Raw genomic sequence first — 23102 nt, 5'->3', positions numbered from 1 at the left:
CTCTCAAGCTCTCTTGCCATTTCTGTTTTCTCCTGTTCCATCCTTATCTTTTCTGCCTCTATCTCATTCCATATCGCCGCTTTTTCCTTCTCGTGCTTTCTTCTTTCCTCCGCGGGATCCCAAACCTCTACTTCCCCCTGCATACTTACTGTTCCTGATATCATGGGGCACTGCTTAGGTTCCTCCCTCATAATAGGGAGGGGGCCTTTCTGCTGGTCTCACATCCGCGTATGGAGCTGAAGCCGTCTTCTCACTGTACCTCCCTCTCTCCTTAACAGGCTGTTTCTCCAGCACCTTAGTGTCTTCCTCACTTGTAATCAATATTCTACCTGTCTTCCTCAGCCTCTCTCCCTCCGTTCTGAAGAGTTTTAGCACTTCCATTTCTCGTCTTTTTTGCTCTCTTAGATTTATCATTTGGTTAGTAATTTTTAATTAGCGCTTCCATCTCCTCACAGAAACCTACATCAAACGTTCCTTCTCTTGGCCACTTTGTGACCAGATTCTTGGTTCTTTTTTCCCACTTTTCTGAAGTTTTTGCAATCTTATCTTGACTTACCGGGAATTTTTTGCTCAGAATCTCTACTACTGTTCCTTTATCTGCCATATTGCTCTCTTTTCTTAAGGTGTTTCAGAGGTACACAATTCGTTTACTGGATAATATTATTTACTCTAATTCTATGCCTAGTCTATCGTCTATCTACCAGCACTTTAAACTATTTATCGGACTGTCCTTGTTTCCTATTCCGTTCTGCCTGTGCAGACTTCTACCTAGAGCGGTATGCACAGAACTTTTTTCTTTTTCTCTTTTCCCTGCCCGTTCAGACCTTCGTTTCATACGAAGCGGTATCCACAGGGACTTACCAACACCACGTGGAATTTTTCTTCACTTAACTGCTTATTAGCTTATTTGTACTTGCCCTCACTGCAGTGTTCTTGATCAATCCTCTGAGCCTCCTGTTAACCCCCAATTCTGCCAGATTCTTTGAACCGGAGAGCCCCTTCGGTAGTGGTTTCACACTTCTGAGTCCCCGAGACCAACCCAAAACCAACAGAATTCTTAGTCCGAATTGTCACAAAAAGCGCTTACCTTTGTTTGGGTGCACCCTTAATTCTGTTAGCCCTGTGAGGGTCCCCGGGGGTCCAGGAAGTGTCCCTGATCTGCCGTTTCCTCTCCGCGAGTCTCTTCCCAGTACTGCTGCGGTTGCTAATTTTATCGTGGTTTCTTGAAATGATAGGAGATGCAGACGATTCTTCGAAGTTAAGCCTTTATTTGCAAACAAAAGCTGAAGCAATCAATGAGCTTGTCACCGACTGCTCCCCGAGCCCTGGCGCACAGCGTTTTTGATAGCCATTTCTTATCTCAGTTACATTTCGGCCTTATCATTCTTTAGCTACATATCATCCATACATTAACTAATCAATCGCTCTTGACTAGCTCTCGATTCGCCACCATTATTTCTTTCCAGTTCACATCTTGGGCCTCATTCCTGGCCACGGTTGTTTCTCAGTCAGCCTCCCCGAGCCTCCCTCACATTCCATTGCCTGTTCGTATCATCCTGTCTGCCACCGTTATCTCTTCATAAGCCATTCTATTGTATAATATATGGAGTACATTTCAGCTAAGCACATTTCTGCTAATTAGTACATAGAATATAGTTCAATTAATACACTTTGGTTAATTATAGATGATATCTAGTAAATATATGTAAAGAGTATATAGGTTACATAACTCAATTAATACACGGCTGCTACTGCCATTTCAGGTATTTTTCTCAATATTAGGAGCTAAAACAGTTACCCGGTCTCTCTGATTCCAGAAGGATGGCTCTTATCTGGATAAGCATTGGAATCGCCAAACTAAAGAAGTTGTTGAGTGTGTCTTCAGGCTTCTGTCCTTCCTCCCTGATGATAGCAATGAGCAGAGGGCATGTCCTGGGTGTTGATGGATGCTGCCTTTTTGAGGCGTCGCTCTTTGAAGATGTCATGGATGTTGGGGAGGCTAGTGACAGTGATGGAGCTGGCTGAGCTTATAACATTCTGCAGCTTATTTCAATCCTGTGCAGTGGTCACCCACCCGCCTATATACCTGATGATAATGCAGCCAGTTATAATTCACTCCACGGCGTAACATTGTCTCACTGTATTCTCACTCTTCAACGCTTTATGGATACAACACTGAAAAATCTCATCCTCTTGATTTCATTTAGTATTTAACTATATCTTTAGTATCTTATTCCTTTCTGTGAAGACAGAAAAGGTACTCAACAAGTCAGCTTTTTATTTAATTTCAATGTTTGCAATTTCACCGACATCTGCTGTCTATAGAAATAATATGTCTGAATTGCTGGGAGTGTGAGTGCAAAATGCTCTTTTTCCCCAAAGTGACTGCCACGGGCTTTCCATTGAGACAGTAACGTGGCACTTTGCAGCACAAGGGTTTCTTGTCACGTCGCTCCATGGTGGTGACTGATTTATGATGATTGAGTTCGGTAATTTTGCGCATTTCCCTTCACCTTCTGCTCTCCATGATAGGTCCTTCTTTCTAAGATCATTGACAAGGAAGCACGACTGCCTGCACAATCTGTTACTTCAATCTCTTACTTCAGGTTGACCAAGGCCAGGTGAGTAAATACAATTGTGTATTTTCTAGTAGCTTACATACATTAAATCAAATGTTTCGAATGGTGATTTGCCTCAGTGTTGGATATGTCTGGTATAAAAAACACACCTCATTGTGTCATCTCCTCTAGAAGTAGAAACATCACGCAAGACAAAAAGGCTCCCTGAGCATCTGATTAAACCTTGTCATCACTGGATTGTTATACAGACCAGCCAACGAGAGACAGAGATCAAGAATGGGAGGGTCAAGCTCCAGGTAGGTCGGAAATTACGCATTGTTTCTTTCAGCTCTCCTGCATGAACAAAACCTGCCAGAGCAGAAGCCGTACAGTGCACAGCTTTCTCTTTAGAACAGGATAGATCAAATCCCTTTTTTGAGATGTGGGTATCGACATCAAGAACAGCAGTTACTACAAGTTCCTAACATCCTTGAGCATGCACCTAAGACCTGCCTTCGTGAAAAGTTGCATTCAGGATCAATCTGATCCCATCTAGGGGTTGGCTCATGATTTCATAGACCTGGCAATTTTACCTTTCCTCGCAAGCATGGTGCATGACGGAGGTGAAGATACATGAGGAAATGTTATCTCACACTAAAGCCCTGGTCTATTCTCTTTGGTGGTCATTTATTGTAGAATAGCATAAACAAGCCGCATCATTAGATCTTGTGAGTGTCATTCACGTCATCTTCTGTGTGGTATTGATGAAAATTTTAACTGTTTTGGTTAGGACATGGTGCACCAGTCCAACTTCTTGCTGCTGGAGCTTGATTCATGACAGGAAAGTGAGGGGTAATCCTGCATGAATATGACTTCTACCTCAGATAGTAGCAGGCTTTTGGGGTGTCAACAGGTTTCAATAAGATTTCCACCCTCCCCATTCATCTAACTCCGATGAATATCGGCCTGGAGCTATCAACCACTTATACATTAACTCTTTCGGCTTCCGTTACATTTCTGTGAATATACTCTGGTCCCTGTACAATACCAGCATATCCTTTTATAGATGTGAGGTCCAAAAATGCTCACCTACTCCAAGTGCAATCTGTCCAATCCCTGACAAAGCCTCAGCATCACGTCCTTCCTCTAATATTCTAGTCCTCTCGAACGTTGCATTTGCCTTCCTTCCTTACCACATTAGAAAATGGTCTATATTTTTATTCCTTCTACCAAAATGCCTGACCATACACTTCACTGGCACTGTATTCCTTCAGCCATTTCTTTTCCTATTTCCCGATCTGTCCAAACCACCTGCAGAATCCCTGCTTCCTCAACATTGACAACAATGGAACACCACTGGCAGCCAACCAGAAAACACGTTCCCAAAACTGAGACGTGGCTGTGGTACCGTGATACCTTCTTTATAGGGCCCCTCCCCCCTCCTCCTTTAGTCCTGACGAAGGGTCTTGGCCCGAAACGTTGACTGCTTCTTTCAATGGATGCTGCCTGACCTGCTGAGTTCATCCAGTCTTTTTGTACATCTTGATTTGACCACAGCATCTGCAGTGTACTTTGCATTTACTATTTGTTACTCTGCTGCGAAGTCTCTTCAAGGTATGACTACCCTGAAGAAGTTTAAATCTTCTCTTCGACAGGAGTTCAGTGAGACCCTTTCTCACTGCTCACCTTCTGTGATCTCCGCCTGTCTTCGACTCTTTGATCATGTCCTAACCCAGACACTGTACCACAACCACATCTCGTTTTTGGAACGTTTCTCCGCCGCCATCTCGTATCGCAGGGATTCCAGATCCGTTTCCCCTCCCCCAGCCCTTGATCTTTCCTGTTTTTTCACCTGGCACATTCCACCCTCCCCTCCCACCTTTATAGGGCCCCTGCCCCCTCCTCCTTCAGTCCTGACAAAGGGTCTCGGCCCAAAACGTTGACTGCTTCTTTCAACGGATGCTGCCCGACTTGCTGAGTTCATCCAGCCTTATTGTACGTCTTGAGTACTATGTATCTGTTGGGTCGCCTTGGGAAAGGTACGGTGGCCGTTTTGTTGTATCTCGGCGAGACTTGCTTGTTCGCAGTATTTTGAATCTCCGTCTTAAAGATCGTCAGTTCGCTACGCTCCAAATCTAAAAGTCTCTCCTGTCAATTCCCCCGTGAATCGCTTGGAACTTTCTGAACTTACATTCTGAGACTGCGCTCCAGTAAGACTCTGCTAAGAATTGTTTCTAAATTTAACCGTTGGGAGCTATAGACGCATAGCGCTGTTAACATCATTTTAAGTTAGTCGCTTGTTTAATTTTCCATGTTTCTGCTTGGGTGTTAATAAATTCTGTTAATTTGCATTAATTCCCTAACACCCTTCCACATCCATTATTGCTGGTTCCACATAACAATATCAATGACTGGGATGATGCTTTGTGGCAGGTGATACGAAGATAGGTGGAGGGACAGGTAGTCATGCGGAAGTGGGGAGGCTATGGAAAGATATTGACAGATTAGGAGGATGGGCAAAGAAGTGGCAAAAGGAGTACAGAGTTGGGTGTTATATGGTCCGGCACTTTGCTAGAAGGTAGACTATTTTCTAAATGGGGAGGAAATTTTAAAAATTGAAGTACAAAGGGACTTGGGATCCCTCGTGCAGGATTCTCTAAGGTTCATTTGAAGGCTGAGCCGGGGATGAGCAAGGAAAATTCAATGCTAATATTTTTTGAATATATTTTTATTGAAGAAATGACACAATACAGATGTTACGTATTCAGGCAACAATAAATATATGTGAGTTAGGCAAGGGTTTTAATAACAAAAAACACATTTATTAAATACTGAAAACAAACCCCCCCAAAAGTAAACTAACACTAACGCAACCAGAAAACAGCTGCTGTGCAGCAGCTTAACAGCTGTTAAAGCGATGCAGCTCAAACAGTTCTTAAAGCGATGTTGCAAAAACAGTTGTTTAAAGCGATATTGCCAAAAGTTCAAAATGCTCAGTCCATTTAAAAGGAGAGACTTTTTAAGGCGATTTAAATTCTCTTCCACGTCGTTGTCCTTCGATCCCCGGCGTCGAACTCTTCCCACGAAGAAATTTATGAAACGTAACGGTTTAAAGGCACTGACCTCTTCTTCCACACTATTCTCAATCTTCTGCTTTCCCGCAGAGATTAACACGAGAACAGTCAACGAAATCCTTCCGAATGAGGATCACACAAGGTCGAACCCATTCCACCGTTGAAATTCGATTCTCCTCAATCTTTAACTCCCAAACTTTTATCTTCACTCTCCACAGTAAAGAAACTGCTGGCAATGACCTTTTAAACTTTAGGCATTAGATAAAACTTCATTTTCCAACTAAACTGCGTCATCACATTGAATCACGCAGTGGCATGAAGTCAACATGGCAAATCCAGCCACGAACTGCCCCTCCCCACAGGGTGGGGTCTTCCTTTTATACCCTGTATATTAAAAAAAACCTGTCACATGACCTCTACTGGTGGGAAAATGACGTCACTCCACCATCACAAGACCATTACCTCAAGTCCAGTATAACTTCAACCCCAGTCACGTGACAAGGGTACCACTGTCACGTATACGTAACACAGAATACATAATGGATTAAATTTTCCTCCATTTTGCTTTTATATCTTGCTCTCATCCGCCCTCCACGAACGTACCATGGCAGTTAATGTATTTTCAATACAACTCTTCACAAATACAAGTATGGACATTTCACAGCCATACCCCCACACCTCTTCAGGACGAAGGCCCACACCCATCCACATGTCAGATGATCCAGACTACACTCATTACAATTAATCAACCACCCTGTGAAGTAAACCAGATGTGTGTTAAAAGGGGGGCAACTTCCCAAGTGCAATCAACTGCCCTAAACTAGTAGGTAATTCCTTAAAACTCCCAAAATATGACAAGAAAGATGTCACAGTCAGTGTCTGTCCCGGGATATATGTCAGCAAGCCTGGTTTTACTTAATGTACCCTGTGTAAAACTTTAAATTGTATGAGCTCCAGTCTAGTACATGATGACAAGGAATGAACCCTATTCAATGTTTTTGCCCAGTATTCCTCAGCCAGATCCATACCAAGGTCATCCTCCCACCTAGACTTAGTTTTGTTTAAATCTTGAACTCCCAAAGACATCAGCTGAGAGTATAGTACAGAGATCAGCCCTTTATTATTAATGCTAAGAGTGAGTTTTCCCCACAACATAGCAGGTGGTAGATCAGGAAAAGAGGGAAATTTTTCCTTGATAAAGTGGTGAATCTGCAGTTATTTATATAAAAAAAAATTATGCAGAAGGGCATATTTACTGCACAGGTTTTCAAAACTATCAAATATATTACCAGTTGTACAAATCCTTAATATGCATAAGACCATTCAAACCCCATTGTCTAGAAACTGAACTGAGTGTGGAGGGAAGAAATAGATGGTTTCTATGAATGGGACCCAAAACTGAAGCTGATGTGAACTTAGTGGCAGCGAAATTGATTAAAAATTGAGGGTGGAGAGCACGACCGGGTTAGATGTGAACTGAGAGGATTTCAATGGCAAGGAAGAATACACTAAAGCTGGGAGAGACGAGGAGTGGCAAGACTGTGTCTCAAGCAGGCACAGTTTATATCTGACTGGTAAATCCAAAATAACACCTTTTGAATGTTCGATGCCCAGTAATAATGAATAAAGCTAGGAAGGCCCATTCCACCAACATCGCGACCTCTTTGGAGAGTGAGCTTATTAACCGTTGGGACCTTATTTTCCCAAATGAAGGAGGTTATGGCTTGGTTGACTGATTTGAAAAATAATTTAGATAAGAAAACTGGCAAGCACTGGAACAAGTAAAGAAATCTGGGAAGTATAGTCACTTTCACTGATTGAATTCTCCCAGCTATAGTAAGGGGTAAACTGCGCCATCTCTCAAAATCAGCCTTCATTTGGCTAAACTGAGGCCTGTAGTTAGCTTCAAACAGAGATGTAAAAGAGCGTGTAACTTGTATTCCTAGATATACAAACCATCTTGAGATAAAGTACAGACTTGGAAGAGGACATGAAGCTCAGATTTGGTCTTGATCGAGGGAGTGCAAGAACGCAGAGCCGAGGTCGAGGGAGAGCAAAGCAGAACTGGGGAGAGGCATAGCTGGACATGGACACTAGCCCTGGACGAGACCATAACTGAGGGCCTAGGCTTGGACTTGGACACAGACTGGAACGTCCTCAGAGCCTTGGACATGGACTAGACTTGACTCAGAGCCTAAGACTTGGACTGGATTTGGATACAGAACGACAAACAACGACAGTCCATTCGAGTAGCAGCAAACAGCCTGCCTATTGAGCTGGATACCAGACAACAAACAACAGTCCACTCGGAGCGGCAAACGGCCTGCCTCTGAGCTGGATACGAGATGACCAAACAACCGCAGTCCATTCGAGTTGCGGCATGTCACAAGGGGACATGGAGACTGGACCCAAATGCAGGACACAGGCACTGAAGTACTAGGGGCAGGACAGGAACAACTAAACGATAGAACAAGATGGGGAGACCGTGGCATGCAAAGCTAATCCTGGGGTTCAGAGTTCATGGCGAAGGCAGGACCTTGGCTAGGCTAAAGGATGGGTCTATGGGACAAGGAATGCTGGGAGGATAGCCCCCTGGGCGGGCCGCATAATTCCTGGGCAGGGCCTGGCCTCCCAGGCAGGAACACGAGCCTGGGCAGGTCGCAGGGCACAACCCGTCGGAAGAGAGGGGTAGGAAAGGGTCAAAGTCTCCTGCCGGGCAACAACAGTCGGGCCTGCTTACCTGAAGGAGGCAAGAGATCGGAAGTGAGCTCAGTCCAGGGTGACTACAAGAACGGACTTGCAGAACTAAATGATTAATGGTGGGTACTCCAAGCTGGGGCGAATGGGACAAACAGAACTAACCCGGGAAAACAGCACAAACAAGACGACCAGGTCGAAATGGGATAGACAGGTGGACAGCATGAACAAGGCGAACCGGACGGAACAACGGGACCAGTGCGTACAAGACAGAGGAACAGGAGAAAACAGGACAACCCCCCCAACTAGTCAGTCCCAGAACCTGCCAGCCGATAGGCATCAGGTGCACCTCCTTAAGCCAAGTTGATCCTATTTGAGCTTAAGGGTGAAAGGAGGGACGGCTACAAGACCCGGAGTCTGTGGACTGGATCAAGACCCGGAATGCGGGCTCCGGACCGGACCATAACAGTGGCAAACAGCCTGCCTACTGAGCCTTGGACTCGAACACAGGAACACTGAACACAGAGCCGGCACCCATTCTTGAGAACAGGGCCGGGGCTTACACAGAGTCAGGACCCCTCCTTGGAGGCAAGACATAGGGCCAGAACTCATACACAGACACTACACATGGTGACACAAAGAGATCGTTCCAGAGGTCAGCGGGAGACGCTTATGGAGTGAGTACTGTTTTAGATTCGCTCCATAACCTTTACTTCTTTTAACCTTTGATCACCCTTATTCAACTTATTTTTACCTACACCAAAAGATTCTTGCTATTTTTTTGGACTTATCGTTAAGAGTTTATTGTGAATTTTTGAAGATATGTACTCAGAAATGGCTCTTAGATCTAAAGGACAAGAACCCGGGCGGAACCCGAACGGTAATGGAAAGAAGCAAGCTCATCCGCAACGCACTGAATTAACTTGTGAATTGTTATTGGAGGTTTTGGATAAAAAAAATTTGAACAACAACAAATTTTTAAACAAGATATAAAGGCTTTTCAAGATTATATGGATAAGACGGATTCAGTAATTAACCAGCAGCAAGTTCTTATCGCGTCTCTGCAAGAAGACCCTCGGAAACGAGATTTGATAATTGAAAAATTGCAACAGGACTTACTTTCGACTACTAAACTGGTGGAAACACTTAAAGTCAAGAGTGTCGACTTTGAGAATCGGTCCAGAAGACAGAACCTACGTATACTTGGTCTCCCAGAAGGTATCGAAAAAGACGACCCCAGGGAGTATTTTGCTCAATTTTTAAAGGATGCGTTCCCATCTGTTTTTCCAGACAGTCCGCCGTTACTTGATTGCACGCATAGAATTATGCGTCGATCACCGAGTGCTTCAGCTAAACCTTCGGTTGTAATTGTCCGGTTCCATTATGTACATGTTAAAGAGCAACTTATTCGTGAGGCTCGACGTGTAGGAATGATTAAATTTCAAGATCACAATTTCCGCTTAGTAGAAGATTTTAGTCCTGAGGTAATGAGGGCACGGCTTCTTTTTAAACCGCTGATGTCTGAATGTTATGAGAAAAATTTAAAACCAGCACTCTTATACCCTGCGAAGCTCAGAATCTCCCCTCCGAATGCTCCTCGCCAGGTTTTTCTTTCTACATTTGAAGCGAGAAGTTTTCTGAATGAGAACTTCCCTACTGCTACGGGCTCTCAGGCCGAATGAATGAGTGATTTTGATCGTGTAAGATGGTTTTTGATCTTCCAAACCAGATTTTGTTTCTGGTTATTGGTGTAGGTTTACTCTACGCTTTATACTCAAGTTAAAGTGTTTCAACATATTAATCGTTTTGTTTTACACACTTTAACCATTATACTGTATCGCTGACTATTTTCTGTTCCTTCGAAGGTGTATTTTTAATCCTCCGAAGGTGAATACTTTTTTACTAAGATGGTGGTTTTTTGATAAAACATTTTTGGTGTTTTTTAAGATGGCGCTATTTTTTTCTCTTCTTCCTACAATGCATCGCTTGTCACAGGTTCAATATTTTTTGGGTTGGGTTTTAACCTGATTTATAAGTTTTCAGTGATTATATTTTCTTTGTTTTTTTTTCTACTACCAATTATATTCAGAAGTTTGGTTCTAGTATAGTGATCATAATTTTTAAAGTTTGGGTGGTTTTTTTTATATATATCCTTTATATATGGAGTGGTCTTCCGCTGATATGGGGGTAGGGTTAGTTTCATTTTTGCTTTTTCCCGGCCTTTTTTTGGCTCTGGTTTTTTTTCTCTTTCTTGAGTGGGGGGGTGGGGGGTGGTCTTTTTTCTAATTCTATATTTTTTCTATCAGTTTTTTCATTTGGGCTGATATTGAACTACAAATATGTCCACGATGTCGTCACTTCCGGGTCTGCTTTTTTATTTTTTTTGTTCTTCCGGGGGCATGAGTTTGTAATTTGGTTAACCCTTTTTATACCAAAGGGTTGATTTTAGAACTGTGGCTCAGACCATTAATTTTGTTTCTTGGAATACTAATGGTTTAAACCATCCGATTAAACGAAAGAAGATTTTCAAAGTATTCCAAAGACTTAATGCTCATATAATTTTTGTACAAGAAACTCATGTGAGGAAGGAGGATAACTATCGCTTTTTTTTGGTTTTGGCGGGGTCAACAATATCATTCGAATTCGAATGCCAAAGTAAAGGGAGTTTCAGTTTTTATTGACTCCTCTATTACATTTGTCCAACATGATATCTTTTCGGATCCGAATGGTAGATTTTTGTTAATTACGGGTTTACTTTTTAATAAAAAAGTTGCTATGGTTAATGTCTATGCTCCAAATGTGGATTGTCCTGATTTTTTAAAGTCTTTATTTACTTCTTTACCTAATCTAAATGAATATAAGTTAATAATGGGTGGTGATTTTAATTGTTGTTTAAATCCTTTGATGGACAAATCTATATCTACTCAGACTGTACCCAATAAGTCGGCCACTTGTATCAACTCTTTTTTGACTGATAATGGAATTTTTGATATTTGGAGATTTCGGCATCCTAAGGACAAAGAGTTTTCTTTTTTCTCACATGTTTATCATTTTTATTTGAGAATTGATTATTTTTGTATTGACTCTTGTTTGATTCCTTCGGTAAATGGTTGTTATTATGATAGTATAGCTATTTCTGACCATGCTCCATTAAAACTTTCTATTAAATTTACGGACACAGTTCATAATGCTAGACAATGGCGGTTTGATTCTAACTTATTGCAAGATCCGGACTTTATTAAATTTATGAATGAACAGATCGATTTCTTCTTCTCAACCAACTCCACAGAAGATATTTCTTACAGAACACTTTGGGACACTTTTAAAGCATATATACGTGGACAGATTATTTCTTACTCTGGTCTGAGAAAACGCATAAAGAAGGAAACTCTTTTATTGGTTGATAAAATTAGAGATTGATAAGAAATATTTGATTACTCCTAGTAAGGAGCTTTACAAACAAAGGGTTGAACTTCAAACAGAATATAGTTTATTACTTACATCTTCGATTGAAAATCAACTGATGAAGTCCAGATCTGATTTTTATATACATAAGTGATAAATTGGGTAAACTGCTAGCTAGTCAATTGAAGAATGCTTTGGTTAAACGTCTGTAACACTTACCCAACAGGCTGGTATATGTCTAGGGGGAAAAGGAGATCCAGCCACATACCAACCCACCTCCCGTACACGCAGGTGCTGTGAGAATCGCATTTATGCCTCGCGCCCGCCAACAGTATCAAACCCACAACAAATACCGGTATGAAATACACTTTAAAGAGTTTACTAAAATTAAAAGAGTATTAGGCAATACTATAGATATATACATATACATATACATACGCACACGCAACGTGCCAACTTATCAAAGTTCAGTCAGTTTAGTGCACTCGTTGGAGCTCAACCAGCGAACCATTCGACTCCTTGTCGCTTGCCCCCCGACTTCCACGTCTTCCACCTCGGACTCCCCGGTGGTCTTCCGAGCGCACGTCCTCCTTCCTCGGCGTCTCCCTCCCGACTCCCCTCACCCCCAAGCCCACGCAACCCCTCCCCCAAGTTCCCAGCCTCACAAAACACAATAACATTCCCCATTGATTAACAAATGAATACAATTACCATATCAGCCATTCTAAAGCGAAACAACGGCGAGAGAAACATTTAACAGACAAAGAAGCATTCCTACTCGTAACAAACCAAAGAAGCCCTTTTTAGTAACATACACAGGACATTGTACATTCTCTCCCCACCGGCAAATGTCATGTTCTCATGGCATTACTAGAGTTCCCCAAAGCTTCTTGCAACACCCAAAACCCAACCCAGGTGCAGAAAGCAGTGACATAACTACCCAGAGCAGTAGAAATCACACTTGGTTCTCCTGGTACCACATATGTCAACCGCTCCGGGGGGCGCCTAATCCTCTGAGATCTCCATACCCCTTCTGCCCCACTGGGCTCCCTCTTCACCTGCGAACTCACTGTCTCGGACACCCCAGGTCTTCCTGACAGACCCTCACCCCCTTCCTCACGGGGGTCCTCCCTCACCTGAGATCTCTCCGGCTCACGCTCGGGCTCCACCCTCTCTTCCACCAATGTTGGCAGCCTCTCCATCTGACCCTCAAGACCTTCCCTCCTCTCATCCAATTCAGTATGGGAAGGGCCAGGAGCCTCCTCTCCTGGTACTGGAGCACCAGCGAATGGGAACAGGGGCCACTCATCTGAGTCGTCCTCTTCCGAATCAGTAGCCATTTCCGGGCGAGGGACCCGTTCCCGCTCTTCAGCAGTGGTCTCTTCCCTTTCTCTGCCCCCTCGCAGAGTCCTTGTACCAGGCGTAACCTCCCACTCTGGCTCCTTGTCCACCTGCACCGCTTGACCCAGCGGCAGCAGGTGATTCCGATGGAGTACCTTGATAGGCCCTTTCCCATCCTCAGGTTTCACCCGGTAAACTGGCAGGTTCGGCATCTGGCTCTCTATTACATAGGGGCTGGCCGCCCATCGGTCTGCCAACTTGTGCTTACCAGGGAGTCCCAAATTCCGTAAAAGGACCCGGTCGCCCGGCAATAATTGAACAAACTTCACCTTTCGATCATACCGCATCTTATTCCTCTGATTTTGTTTGGTGGTAGCCGCCGCCTCGGCCAACTCGTACGCCCGCTGTAACTCCCTCTTCATGTCGGACACATACTTTAGATGGGACTTCCCGGGTAATTCACCCACTTCACCCCCAAAACACAAGTCAATGGGCAACCTCGCTTCCCGCCCGAACATCAGATAATAGGGCGAATATCCTGTACCATCATTGCGAGTACAATTGTAACAGTGAACCAATTGTCCAATATGACGACTCCACCTGCTTTTCTGCCCAATCTCCAGCGTCCCGAGCATATCCAACAGGGTCCGGTTGAACCTCTCTGGCTGCGGATCTCCCTGTGGGTGATACGGGGTAGTCCTGAGTTTCTCAACCCCAAGCATAGTCAGTAATTCATGGATAAGGCGGCTCTCAAAGTCCCGCCGCTGATCGCTATGGATTCGCCTGGGAAGGCCGTAATGAACAAAATACTTCTCCCATAACACCTTCGCCACTGTCGTCGCCTTCTGATCCTTAGTGGGAAATGCCTGAGCATAGCGAGTGTAATGATCGGTGATGACTAAGACATTCGCGGTGTTGCTGGTGTCAGGCTCAATCGACAGAAAATCCATACATACCAGGTCCAGAGGTCCCGCACTCTGCAAGTGCGACAGTGGAGCCGCCAACGCGGGCAGGGTCTTCCTCTGGATGCAACGACTGCAGCCCCTACAGTATTCTTCGACTTCCCCCCTCATCCGGGGCCAGTAGAACCGGTCTTTGAGTAATCCATAGGTCTTTTTCACCCCCAAGTGTCCAGAATCATCATGTAGGGCCTGGAGTACAGCCTGCCAATACTCCTCCGGCAGGACCAGTTGCCAACAGTGGGGTTGGTCCGGAGGCGCCGTTACCCGGTACAAGATTTGGTTCTTTAACTTCAACCGAGACCACTCCTTCAACAACAGGGGCACGAATGGGTGTTTCGCCTTCTCAGCCAACGCCCCATCCCCCCTCTCGACCGCTCTCCACACTGTGCCAATGCCCGGGTCATTTTGCTGAGCAGCGGCCACTTCCCCCGGACTCAGTTCCGGCAACTGTTTAGTCCGCAGAGCGGTCAGGTCACAGTAAGCTAGGGGTATAGCATCGTCAAAACCCCCCAAATGGTCCACGGCTCGTTCCAGCCTCCCTCTTCCCTCGGCCTTCACGGTGATAGCAAACTGACACATCGCCTTCACTCCAGGGGCAGGGACACTCTCCCACTCCTCGTCCCTCTCCTGTTCCCCCGGCTCCTGATGAGACAAAGCATCCGCATCGACATTCTTGCTTCCGGGCCGGTACCTCAGGCTGAAATCATATACCGACAAGGCCGCCAGCCACCGATGTCCTGTGGCATCCAGCTTCGCCCAAGTCAAAATATAAGTGAGAGGATTGTTATCCGTTCACACCTCAAACTTGGCTCCGCACAGGTAATCGGCCAGCTTGTCCACCACCGCCCACTTCAGCGCCAGGAACTCCAACTTGTGAGTGGGATAGTTTCTCTCCGATGGCGACAAGCTTCGGCTGACAAAGGCTACCGGCCTCAATGCTTTGCCATGCTCCTGGTACAGAACAGCCCCGAGACCCTCTCGACTGGCATCCGTGTGCAGCACATATGGCTTCTGGGGATCGGCAAAAGCCAACACCGGGGCCTGGGTCAGTGCCCTTTTCAAAGATCGGAACGCCTCTTCACATTGATCATCCCATCTCGAGCCAAAAGGTTGCGCCGGGTTCCAGTATCCTCCAGCGTCCTGCCTCTGGTCCCCCGTCCGTTTCTTTCCCACCGGGGGATAGCCACACAACAGCTGAGTCAACGGGTGACACACTTTGGCGTATCCTTTCACAAATCGCCGGTAATACCCACAGAACCCCAAAAATGAGCGCAGAGCGCCCACTTTCTGGGGTCTCGGCCAGGTAGTCACGGCCTCTATCTTGGTTGGATCAGTAGCCACTCCCTCTCGCAAAATGATATGGCCAACGTAGCTAACCGACGACTTGCAGAACTGGCATTTGTCCAGGGAAAGCTTCAACCCTTCTTCATTAAGCCGGCCCAACACCTTCAACAGCCTCTCCTCATGTTCCCCCTAAGTCGATCCAAAAACTATCAAATCGTCCAGGTACACCAGCACCTCTAACAGATACATATCCCCCACAGTTCTCTCCATGAGCCTCTGGAAGGTGGCTGGGGCTCCCAATATGCCTTGGGGCATTCGTTCGAACTGAAAGAACCCCAGCGGGCAGATAAAAGCGGTCTTCTCTTTATCGCCCGCACTCATTGGGATCTGGTAATACCCACTCCTTAAATCCAGCACACTGAACCACTTCGCACCGCTCAGGCAGGCCAGCGCATCCTCGACTCTTGGGACAGTATATTGATCAGGGACAGTTCGCCGATTGAACGTCCTGTAGTCAACACACATGCGCACTCGCCCATTCTTCTTCCGTGCCACCACTATTGGGGACGCATAAGGACTTCGGGACTCAGCTATGATTCCGGCCTCCTTCAACTTGCACAAGTGCTGCCGCACGTTCTCAACATCTACCGGAGCCAGCCGCCGGGATCTCTCTCTGAACGGGGTGTCCTCCGTCACCCGGATGGTGTGGCGAGTGCTTTTGGAGCAGCCAACATCAAACTCGCCCCGAGAAAAAACAGCTTCCATCTTCAGCATCTTCTCCACTAGCCTGTGTTTCCACTCCGGCGACACAGGGGAATCCCCGAAGTTAAAGACTTCAGCGGTCAGCTCCCTTCGATGCTCCAATCCCTCCCCGTTAGGGGTCCTCACTGGTGCACTAGACATTACCGTCACCGGGAACAGATGTGCCAGCGGCATTCCCCTCTTAAAGGTGATTTCTCTTGCCGTGGTGTTCCTGACCCTTATAGCTATACGCCTCGCATGTACCACCCCTGGTCTCTGCACTTCAGGCCTCACCAGCGCCCCCGCCGGAAATCGTGTCTCCCCTTCAAGATCGTCCGGGGCGTCTACTAACAGGGCTTCGCCCGTCGGCACTCCTGGGAGTCTGGGGGTCCCCATCACTAGTGCTACCTCCCCGGGTCGGATCACCTTGGGCCTCGCCTGCGTACACCACACCGTCCCTCGTTTACACTCCAGGTCCAGTCCTAGTGAGGCAACCCCTTCTTTGAACACTGCTTGAAACACTGGATGCACCAAGAGGGTCTCCAGAAAGTCTTCCCCCGCTTTCTCCTTACAAGCTCCCAGGAGCCGTCGCACAACGGGGGAATTAGTCCCCACCAGGAGGGCAGCACCACCGGTTTCCACCGGGTCAGGACACACCAATACCAACGTCTCAATAGCTTCGGACACTTCCACATCGCCCTCCAAGAACTCCAATCTCACCGATAGGTACCCATCGTACGGGTAGTCACCCTCACTCACACCCCAAATCTGCAGGGCGTCAAATGGGGTTACAGGCAAATGCTTTAGATATTGGTTGTAGAAAGACCGGTACAATAAGGTCACCTGAGATCCCGTATCCAGAATGGCTTTTGCGTAAACTCCCTCTATCCGTAGACCCACACTGGCACGGGGTCCTACCAGCCCATCTGGAATAGAGGCATGGGCACCCGGTGGTCCCCTGGCTGAACTCTGGGAATGTGTTCCTCCAGAGGCTCCAGTCCGTTCCCTCACTGAGCCTCTCCTAAGTTTCCCGACACCTCTCCCTTCTTAGTCGCAGGGGGGCTTGTCCTCCGCGGAACTCCTTGTTTCTCACAATCCCACCTAAAGTGTCCCTCCTCTCCACAGCTATAGCACACCCTCGGCCGCCCACAGTCCCACCTGAAATGCCCCTCTATCCCACAGTTAAAGCACACGCTGCCTGCCGCCCCTCCTCTCCCAGGACGACTCCCACTCCCAACCCACGGCACTGGTCGCCCCTGAGAGTGGGTACCTCCCCTGTCCCTCCCCTCCAGAGGGGGTTCTCTACCCCCCGGTGGGTTGTCATTCCTCCACCCAGCCACCACTTCCTGTATCGCTGAGGATTGCTCCCATAGGCCCGCGCCCCTTTTCCGCCCCAACGCTCTCTCTTCCTCCCGCACCTCTCTAATCAATTGCCCGAACGATGGAGGGGGGCCTTTCCTATAAGCCTGCCGGATAGTCCACGCCACCTTGTCCTCCTCCAGAGAGCCACTGAATAACTGACTCATCCTCACGCTAGCCACGTCCGGTGCCTTCACTACCCCCCGGCGCCGCAGCCCCGAGAGCATCCCCTCCATCCTAAATATGTACTCGGAGAGCTTTTCCCCTCTCCATTGTTCCAGGCATTGGAACTCTGCTAAAAGCAGCCAGGGTTCCCCTGACAACCCAAACGCTCCTTCCAGAACTTCTATACATTCCTCCACTGAGGCCCCAGACTTTTCAGCTTTCAACTCCCGGACTGTTTTGGCTGCTAAACCCCTCAAACTTCCCACCAATCGCTGCCTCTTCTCCTCCTCCGAGCCTGGCCACTCCTCTAACATCAAGGACGTATGCTCGATCCAGGTCTCATAGTCCACCTCCCCGTCCGGAGTAGGCTTGGCTCCGGCGAACACCCCCAGCTTCAGCCGTGGCCTCTCGGCCACTCCCACCAGGGAGTTAAGTGCAGCTGCCAGCTCCGAGGCTTCCACCCTACCTGGGGGGCGGGGCCTAGTCACGACTCCCTCCTCCCTCCTCCCTTTGCTAGTGCCTGCCACCTCTCCGGGGTTTTCCTCTAGCTCTAGCTCCTCCTCCGATGTCTCCTCAGCCTCATCCTCGGAGAGAGTGTGGAGCCCCCACAGCCCCTCTTCCCTGGTACACTGACCGTCGCCGGCTGTTCCAACGTCCTGACGTCAGCACTCGTACTAACCAACACCCAGCTAGACACCACCTCTTTACCACACCGTTTAGCTACCAATTCTACCTGCCCCATACTGTTCACCAAACTTAACCCCCGCACTACCGCGTCTCCCGAAACTCGAAAATCCACTCCGCTCACTACGCATGCGTACTGTACCGGTACGCCTTCAAATCCGCACCAGCGAACAATCTTATCTCTGTCCATCTCCGCTCACTACCTGCGCGATTCCACAGCCCCTGACAATCCAATCGCGGGCGAGCACCCCACAAATGTAACACTTACCCAACAGGCTGGTATATGTCTAGGGGAAAAGGAGATCCAGCCACTCACCAACCCACCTCCCGTACACGCAGGTGCTGTGAGAATTGCGTTTATGCCTCGCGCCCGCCAACAGTATCAAACCCACAACAAATACCGGTATGAAATACACTTTAAAGAGTTTACTAAAATTAAAAGAGTATTAGGCAATACTATAGATATATATATATATATATATATATAGATATATATATATATATATATATATATATACAAGAAAAAAACAAAAGGTGCCAACTTATCAAAGTTCAGTCAGTTTAGTGCACTCGTTGGAGCTCAACCAGCGAACCATTCGACTCCTCGTCGCTTGCCCCCCGACTTCCACGTCTTCCACCTCGGACTCCCCGGTGGTCTTCCGAGCGCACGTCCTCCTTCCTCGGCGTCTCCCTCCCGACTCCCCTCACCCCCAAGCCCACGCAACCCCTCCCCCAAGTTCCCAGCCTCACAAAACACAATAACATTCCCCATTGATTAACAAATGAATACAATTACCATATCAGCCATTCTAAAGCGAAACAACTGGCGAGAGAAACATTTAACAGACAAAGAAACATTCCTACTCGTAACAAACCAAAGAAGCCCTTTTTAGTAACATACACAGGACATTGTACATGTCAAATTACTAAGATCCGTCAGCAAAATGGGGATTTGACAATTAACCATGATGAGATAAATAGATCATTTCAAGATTTTATACGTCCCTGTATCATTCTGAATTTCCTCAGGATTGCAGTGCCATGTGTGATTTTCTTGGGAAATTGAATTTCCCATGATTATCACCAGATGATCTTTCAATATTGGAAACTCCTATGACTGATGCAGAAATCAAAGGGGTTATTTCTTCCATGAATTCAGGGAAAGCACCAGGTCCAGATGGGTATACAGCAGAATTTTTTAAATGTTTTTCTGCTACTCTCTCTCCTTGGTTATATAAGGTTTTTGAAGAAGCAATTAGATTGGGCAATTTGCCACAATCTTTTTATAGAGCTTCTATTTCTTTAATATTGAAGAAAGATAAAGACAGACCTACTGATTGTGCATCCTATAGACCAAAGATTTTTTCCAAGTTACTTGCATCCAGATTGGAGAAGGTATTACCCCAAATTATTTCGGAGGATCAAACCGGTTTTATTAAAAATTGTTATTCTTTTTTTAATGTTAGGAGGTTATTGAATATTGTGTATACTCCTTCACATAATATTTCAGAATGTGTTATTTCATTAGATGCGGAGAAAGCATTTGATAGAGTTGAATGGCCATACTTATTTAATGTGTTGGAGAAGTTTAATTTTAGTCCGACATTCATTTCCTGGATTAAACTGATTTATCATACCCCAGTAGCCTCAGTGTTTACTAATAATCAAAGATCTCCCTTTTTTCGTTTATTTCGGGGCACTAGACAAGGCTGTCCTCTTAGTCCATTATTATTTGATATTGCTTTAGAACCCTTGGCAATTGCTTTCAAAGAATCACAGGATATTCTTGGTATTAATCGTGGGACAGATATTCATGTTATCTTTGTATGCAGATGATTTATTGTTATTTATTTCCAATCCTGAGAAATCTATTCCTGTATTTTTATCATTGTTGGCTCAATTTAGTGATTTTTCTGGGTATAAGTTAAATCTTAATAAGAGTGAATTGTTTCCTTTAAATAGACAGGTCCCAATTTATGGAAACTTACCCTTTAAATTAGTTAATGATTCTTTTATTTACTTAGGGATTAAAATCACAAAAAACCACAAAGACTTATTTAAGGTTAATTTTGTACCCTTAATTGATCAGATTAAATGCTTGTTTACTAAGTGGTCACCATTATCTCTATCTCTGATAGGTCGAATTAACACTATTAAGATGGTTATTTTACCTAAGTTTTTATATATTTTTCAAGCGGTACCAATTTTTATTCCGAAAGTTTTTTTTTACTAATGTTGATTCAAAAATTTCCTCATATATTTGGCAGAATAAAAATCCTAGGTTAGGTAAAATATACTTACAGAAGGCAAAGAAGGAAGGTGAATTAGCATTGCCTAATTTTAGATTTTATTATTGGGCAGTTAATATCCGATATTTGATATGTTGGTTGAAAGATTGGGATGGATCTTTTAGCCCTCATTGGGTGAGCCTGGAAATTAAATTGGTACCAGGTTTTGCACTGGGTTCTATTTTGGGGACTTCTCTCCCTTTTGCTCTTTCTAAATTGCCGAAATGAATTGACAACCCGATAGTTAAACATACTTTACATATATGTTTTCAATTTTGGAAATTTTTTGGGTTGACTCAGTTTGTTTTAAATATTCCTATTGTATTCAATTGTTTTTTCCACCCTTCAATTATAGACCAAGCTTATTTGGCTTGGAAGACTTAAAGGATTACTACGATTTTCTGACTTATTTTTGGATAATTGTTTTATGTCTTTTGAGTAGTCATCTAATAAATATAATTTGCTTAGATTTCATTTTTTTAGATATTTACAGATTAGGAATTTTTAAAATATTGTACTTCCTACTTTTCCAAACTTTGTGTCTTCAGGCATTTTGGAGAATTTATTTGAATTAAACCCCTTTCAGAAAGGGCTTATATCAAAACTTTATAATATAATTATGAAGATACGTTCAGAGCCCTTTTATAAGACAAAAAATGATTGGGAAAGAGAGCTCAACATTATTATTCCTATTGAGAATTGGGATAAAATTCTTCAATTAGTTAATACATTATCTATATGTGCTAAACATTCATTAATACAATTTAAGGTTGTACACAGGGCTCATATCTCCAAGGATAAATTGGTTCATTTTTATTCCTATATACATCCTATTTGTGATCGATGTCAATCTGAAATAGCGTCTCTAACTCATATGTTCTGGTCGTGTCCGCTTTTGAAAAAATATTGGAAAGATATTTTTGATATTATCTCTGTGGTATTGAACATTGATTTACAACCCCATCCTATTACCGCAATTTTTGGTTTACCAATGATGGACTCATTTCATTTATCTTCTTCTGCTTGTCGAATGATTGCATTTCTTACACTAATGGCTAGAAGATCTATTTTGTTGAATTGGAAGGAAATTAATCCTCCTACTGTATTTCATTGGCTTTCTCAAACTATGTTATGTTTAAATTTAGAAAAAATTAGAAGTGCTGTATTTGACACTTCTACTAAATTTGAAAAGATATGGAGACCATTTATTCAATATTTTCATATGATGTAATAGGACCCTGTTCCAGGCCTATTTGATTTTCCAGTTTTGATTGCATATATGTCAAGAGGATCGGAGTTGACGACACTGATGATTTTGTATTTTTGTGAGATATTATAAACAGCCTTTTTTCTCTTTTTTATTTTTTCTTCTTTTTTTTGTTTTTTTTCTCTTCTATTAGTTACTAGATTTTTCGATTAGTTTTTTGCATAATGATTTTTTTCTTTTTTTCTTTTTCTTTTTTATTTTATATTATGACACACCTAGGTTTGCCTTGTCTATTTGTATATTGTATCATTTACGATGTGGGAATACTCACTTATACTGTAATCATTGCTCTTGTAATCTTTTATAGTTAGTTGAAATATGTATGCGTGTAATCTCATTATCTATGTATCAATTTTATTTTGTTATTAATAATGATAATAAAAAGATGGAAAAAGAAAAGAAAGAGACCTTCTGTTGGCATGGCAAGGCTCCGGTCTCACTCCGGCGGCTGAACTTGTCAGCGATACAGGCAAGGTTGCAGGCAAGGCTTCAGGCGTGGGTTGCGCACAGAGGTGAAAACAGGATACTGACAAGCCGAAACCCACAGAGGCGAGGACAGGATACTGAAAAGACGAACCCGTACCTACACTCGAACCCAGAGCCACTTGTATGCCCGTCCCCAAGATGAGAGTCAGGTGCCTATGATTAAGCCCAAGTGAAACAAGGGACAGCCAGAAGACCCGGAGTCTGGAGTCCACGGACCGCCCTGACAAGACCTATCAAGCAGTCGGTCAATAGCACAGTTCAGATCTCCTGAAAAGATTAGCTGGTGTGTACTCAAGTTAGGTATTAATGACAAAACCTTATTTGCAAAGTGGACGTCGTCCCAATTAGGGGCATAAACATTTACCAAAATGACAGGTATCTGAAAGAGAGATACAGAAACTATAATAAGGCGACCATTAGGGTCACTGATTACATCAGATGGTGTAAACTGCTTTCTTTTGGTGATTAATATCGCCACCCCCTGGACCTACTATTAAATCTGGAATGAAAAACCTCTCTAATCAATGCTTTACAGAGTCTGTTAGGGTCTTCCACTCTTAAATGTGTCTCTTGTAGAAATAGTATATCTGCTTTTAATTGTTTCAGATGAGAGAAAACTTTAGCTCTTTTAACAGGACCATCGAGCCCCTTTACATTCCAAGAAATAAACCTCCCAGGGTGGCCTCCATCAGCAGCACTCATGTTAACCAGATCAGGAGACACACAGGGCCCACAATCCAAAGCAGTGCGAGGGCACAAGCTGCACACAATAACGCACAATGGAAAGAAAG

The sequence above is a fragment of the Hemitrygon akajei genome, chromosome 10 (assembly GCF_048418815.1).
Source record: "Hemitrygon akajei chromosome 10, sHemAka1.3, whole genome shotgun sequence".
NCBI classification, from domain to species: domain Eukaryota; kingdom Metazoa; phylum Chordata; class Chondrichthyes; order Myliobatiformes; family Dasyatidae; genus Hemitrygon; species Hemitrygon akajei.
Note: the sequence above shows the minus strand (reverse complement) of the source record.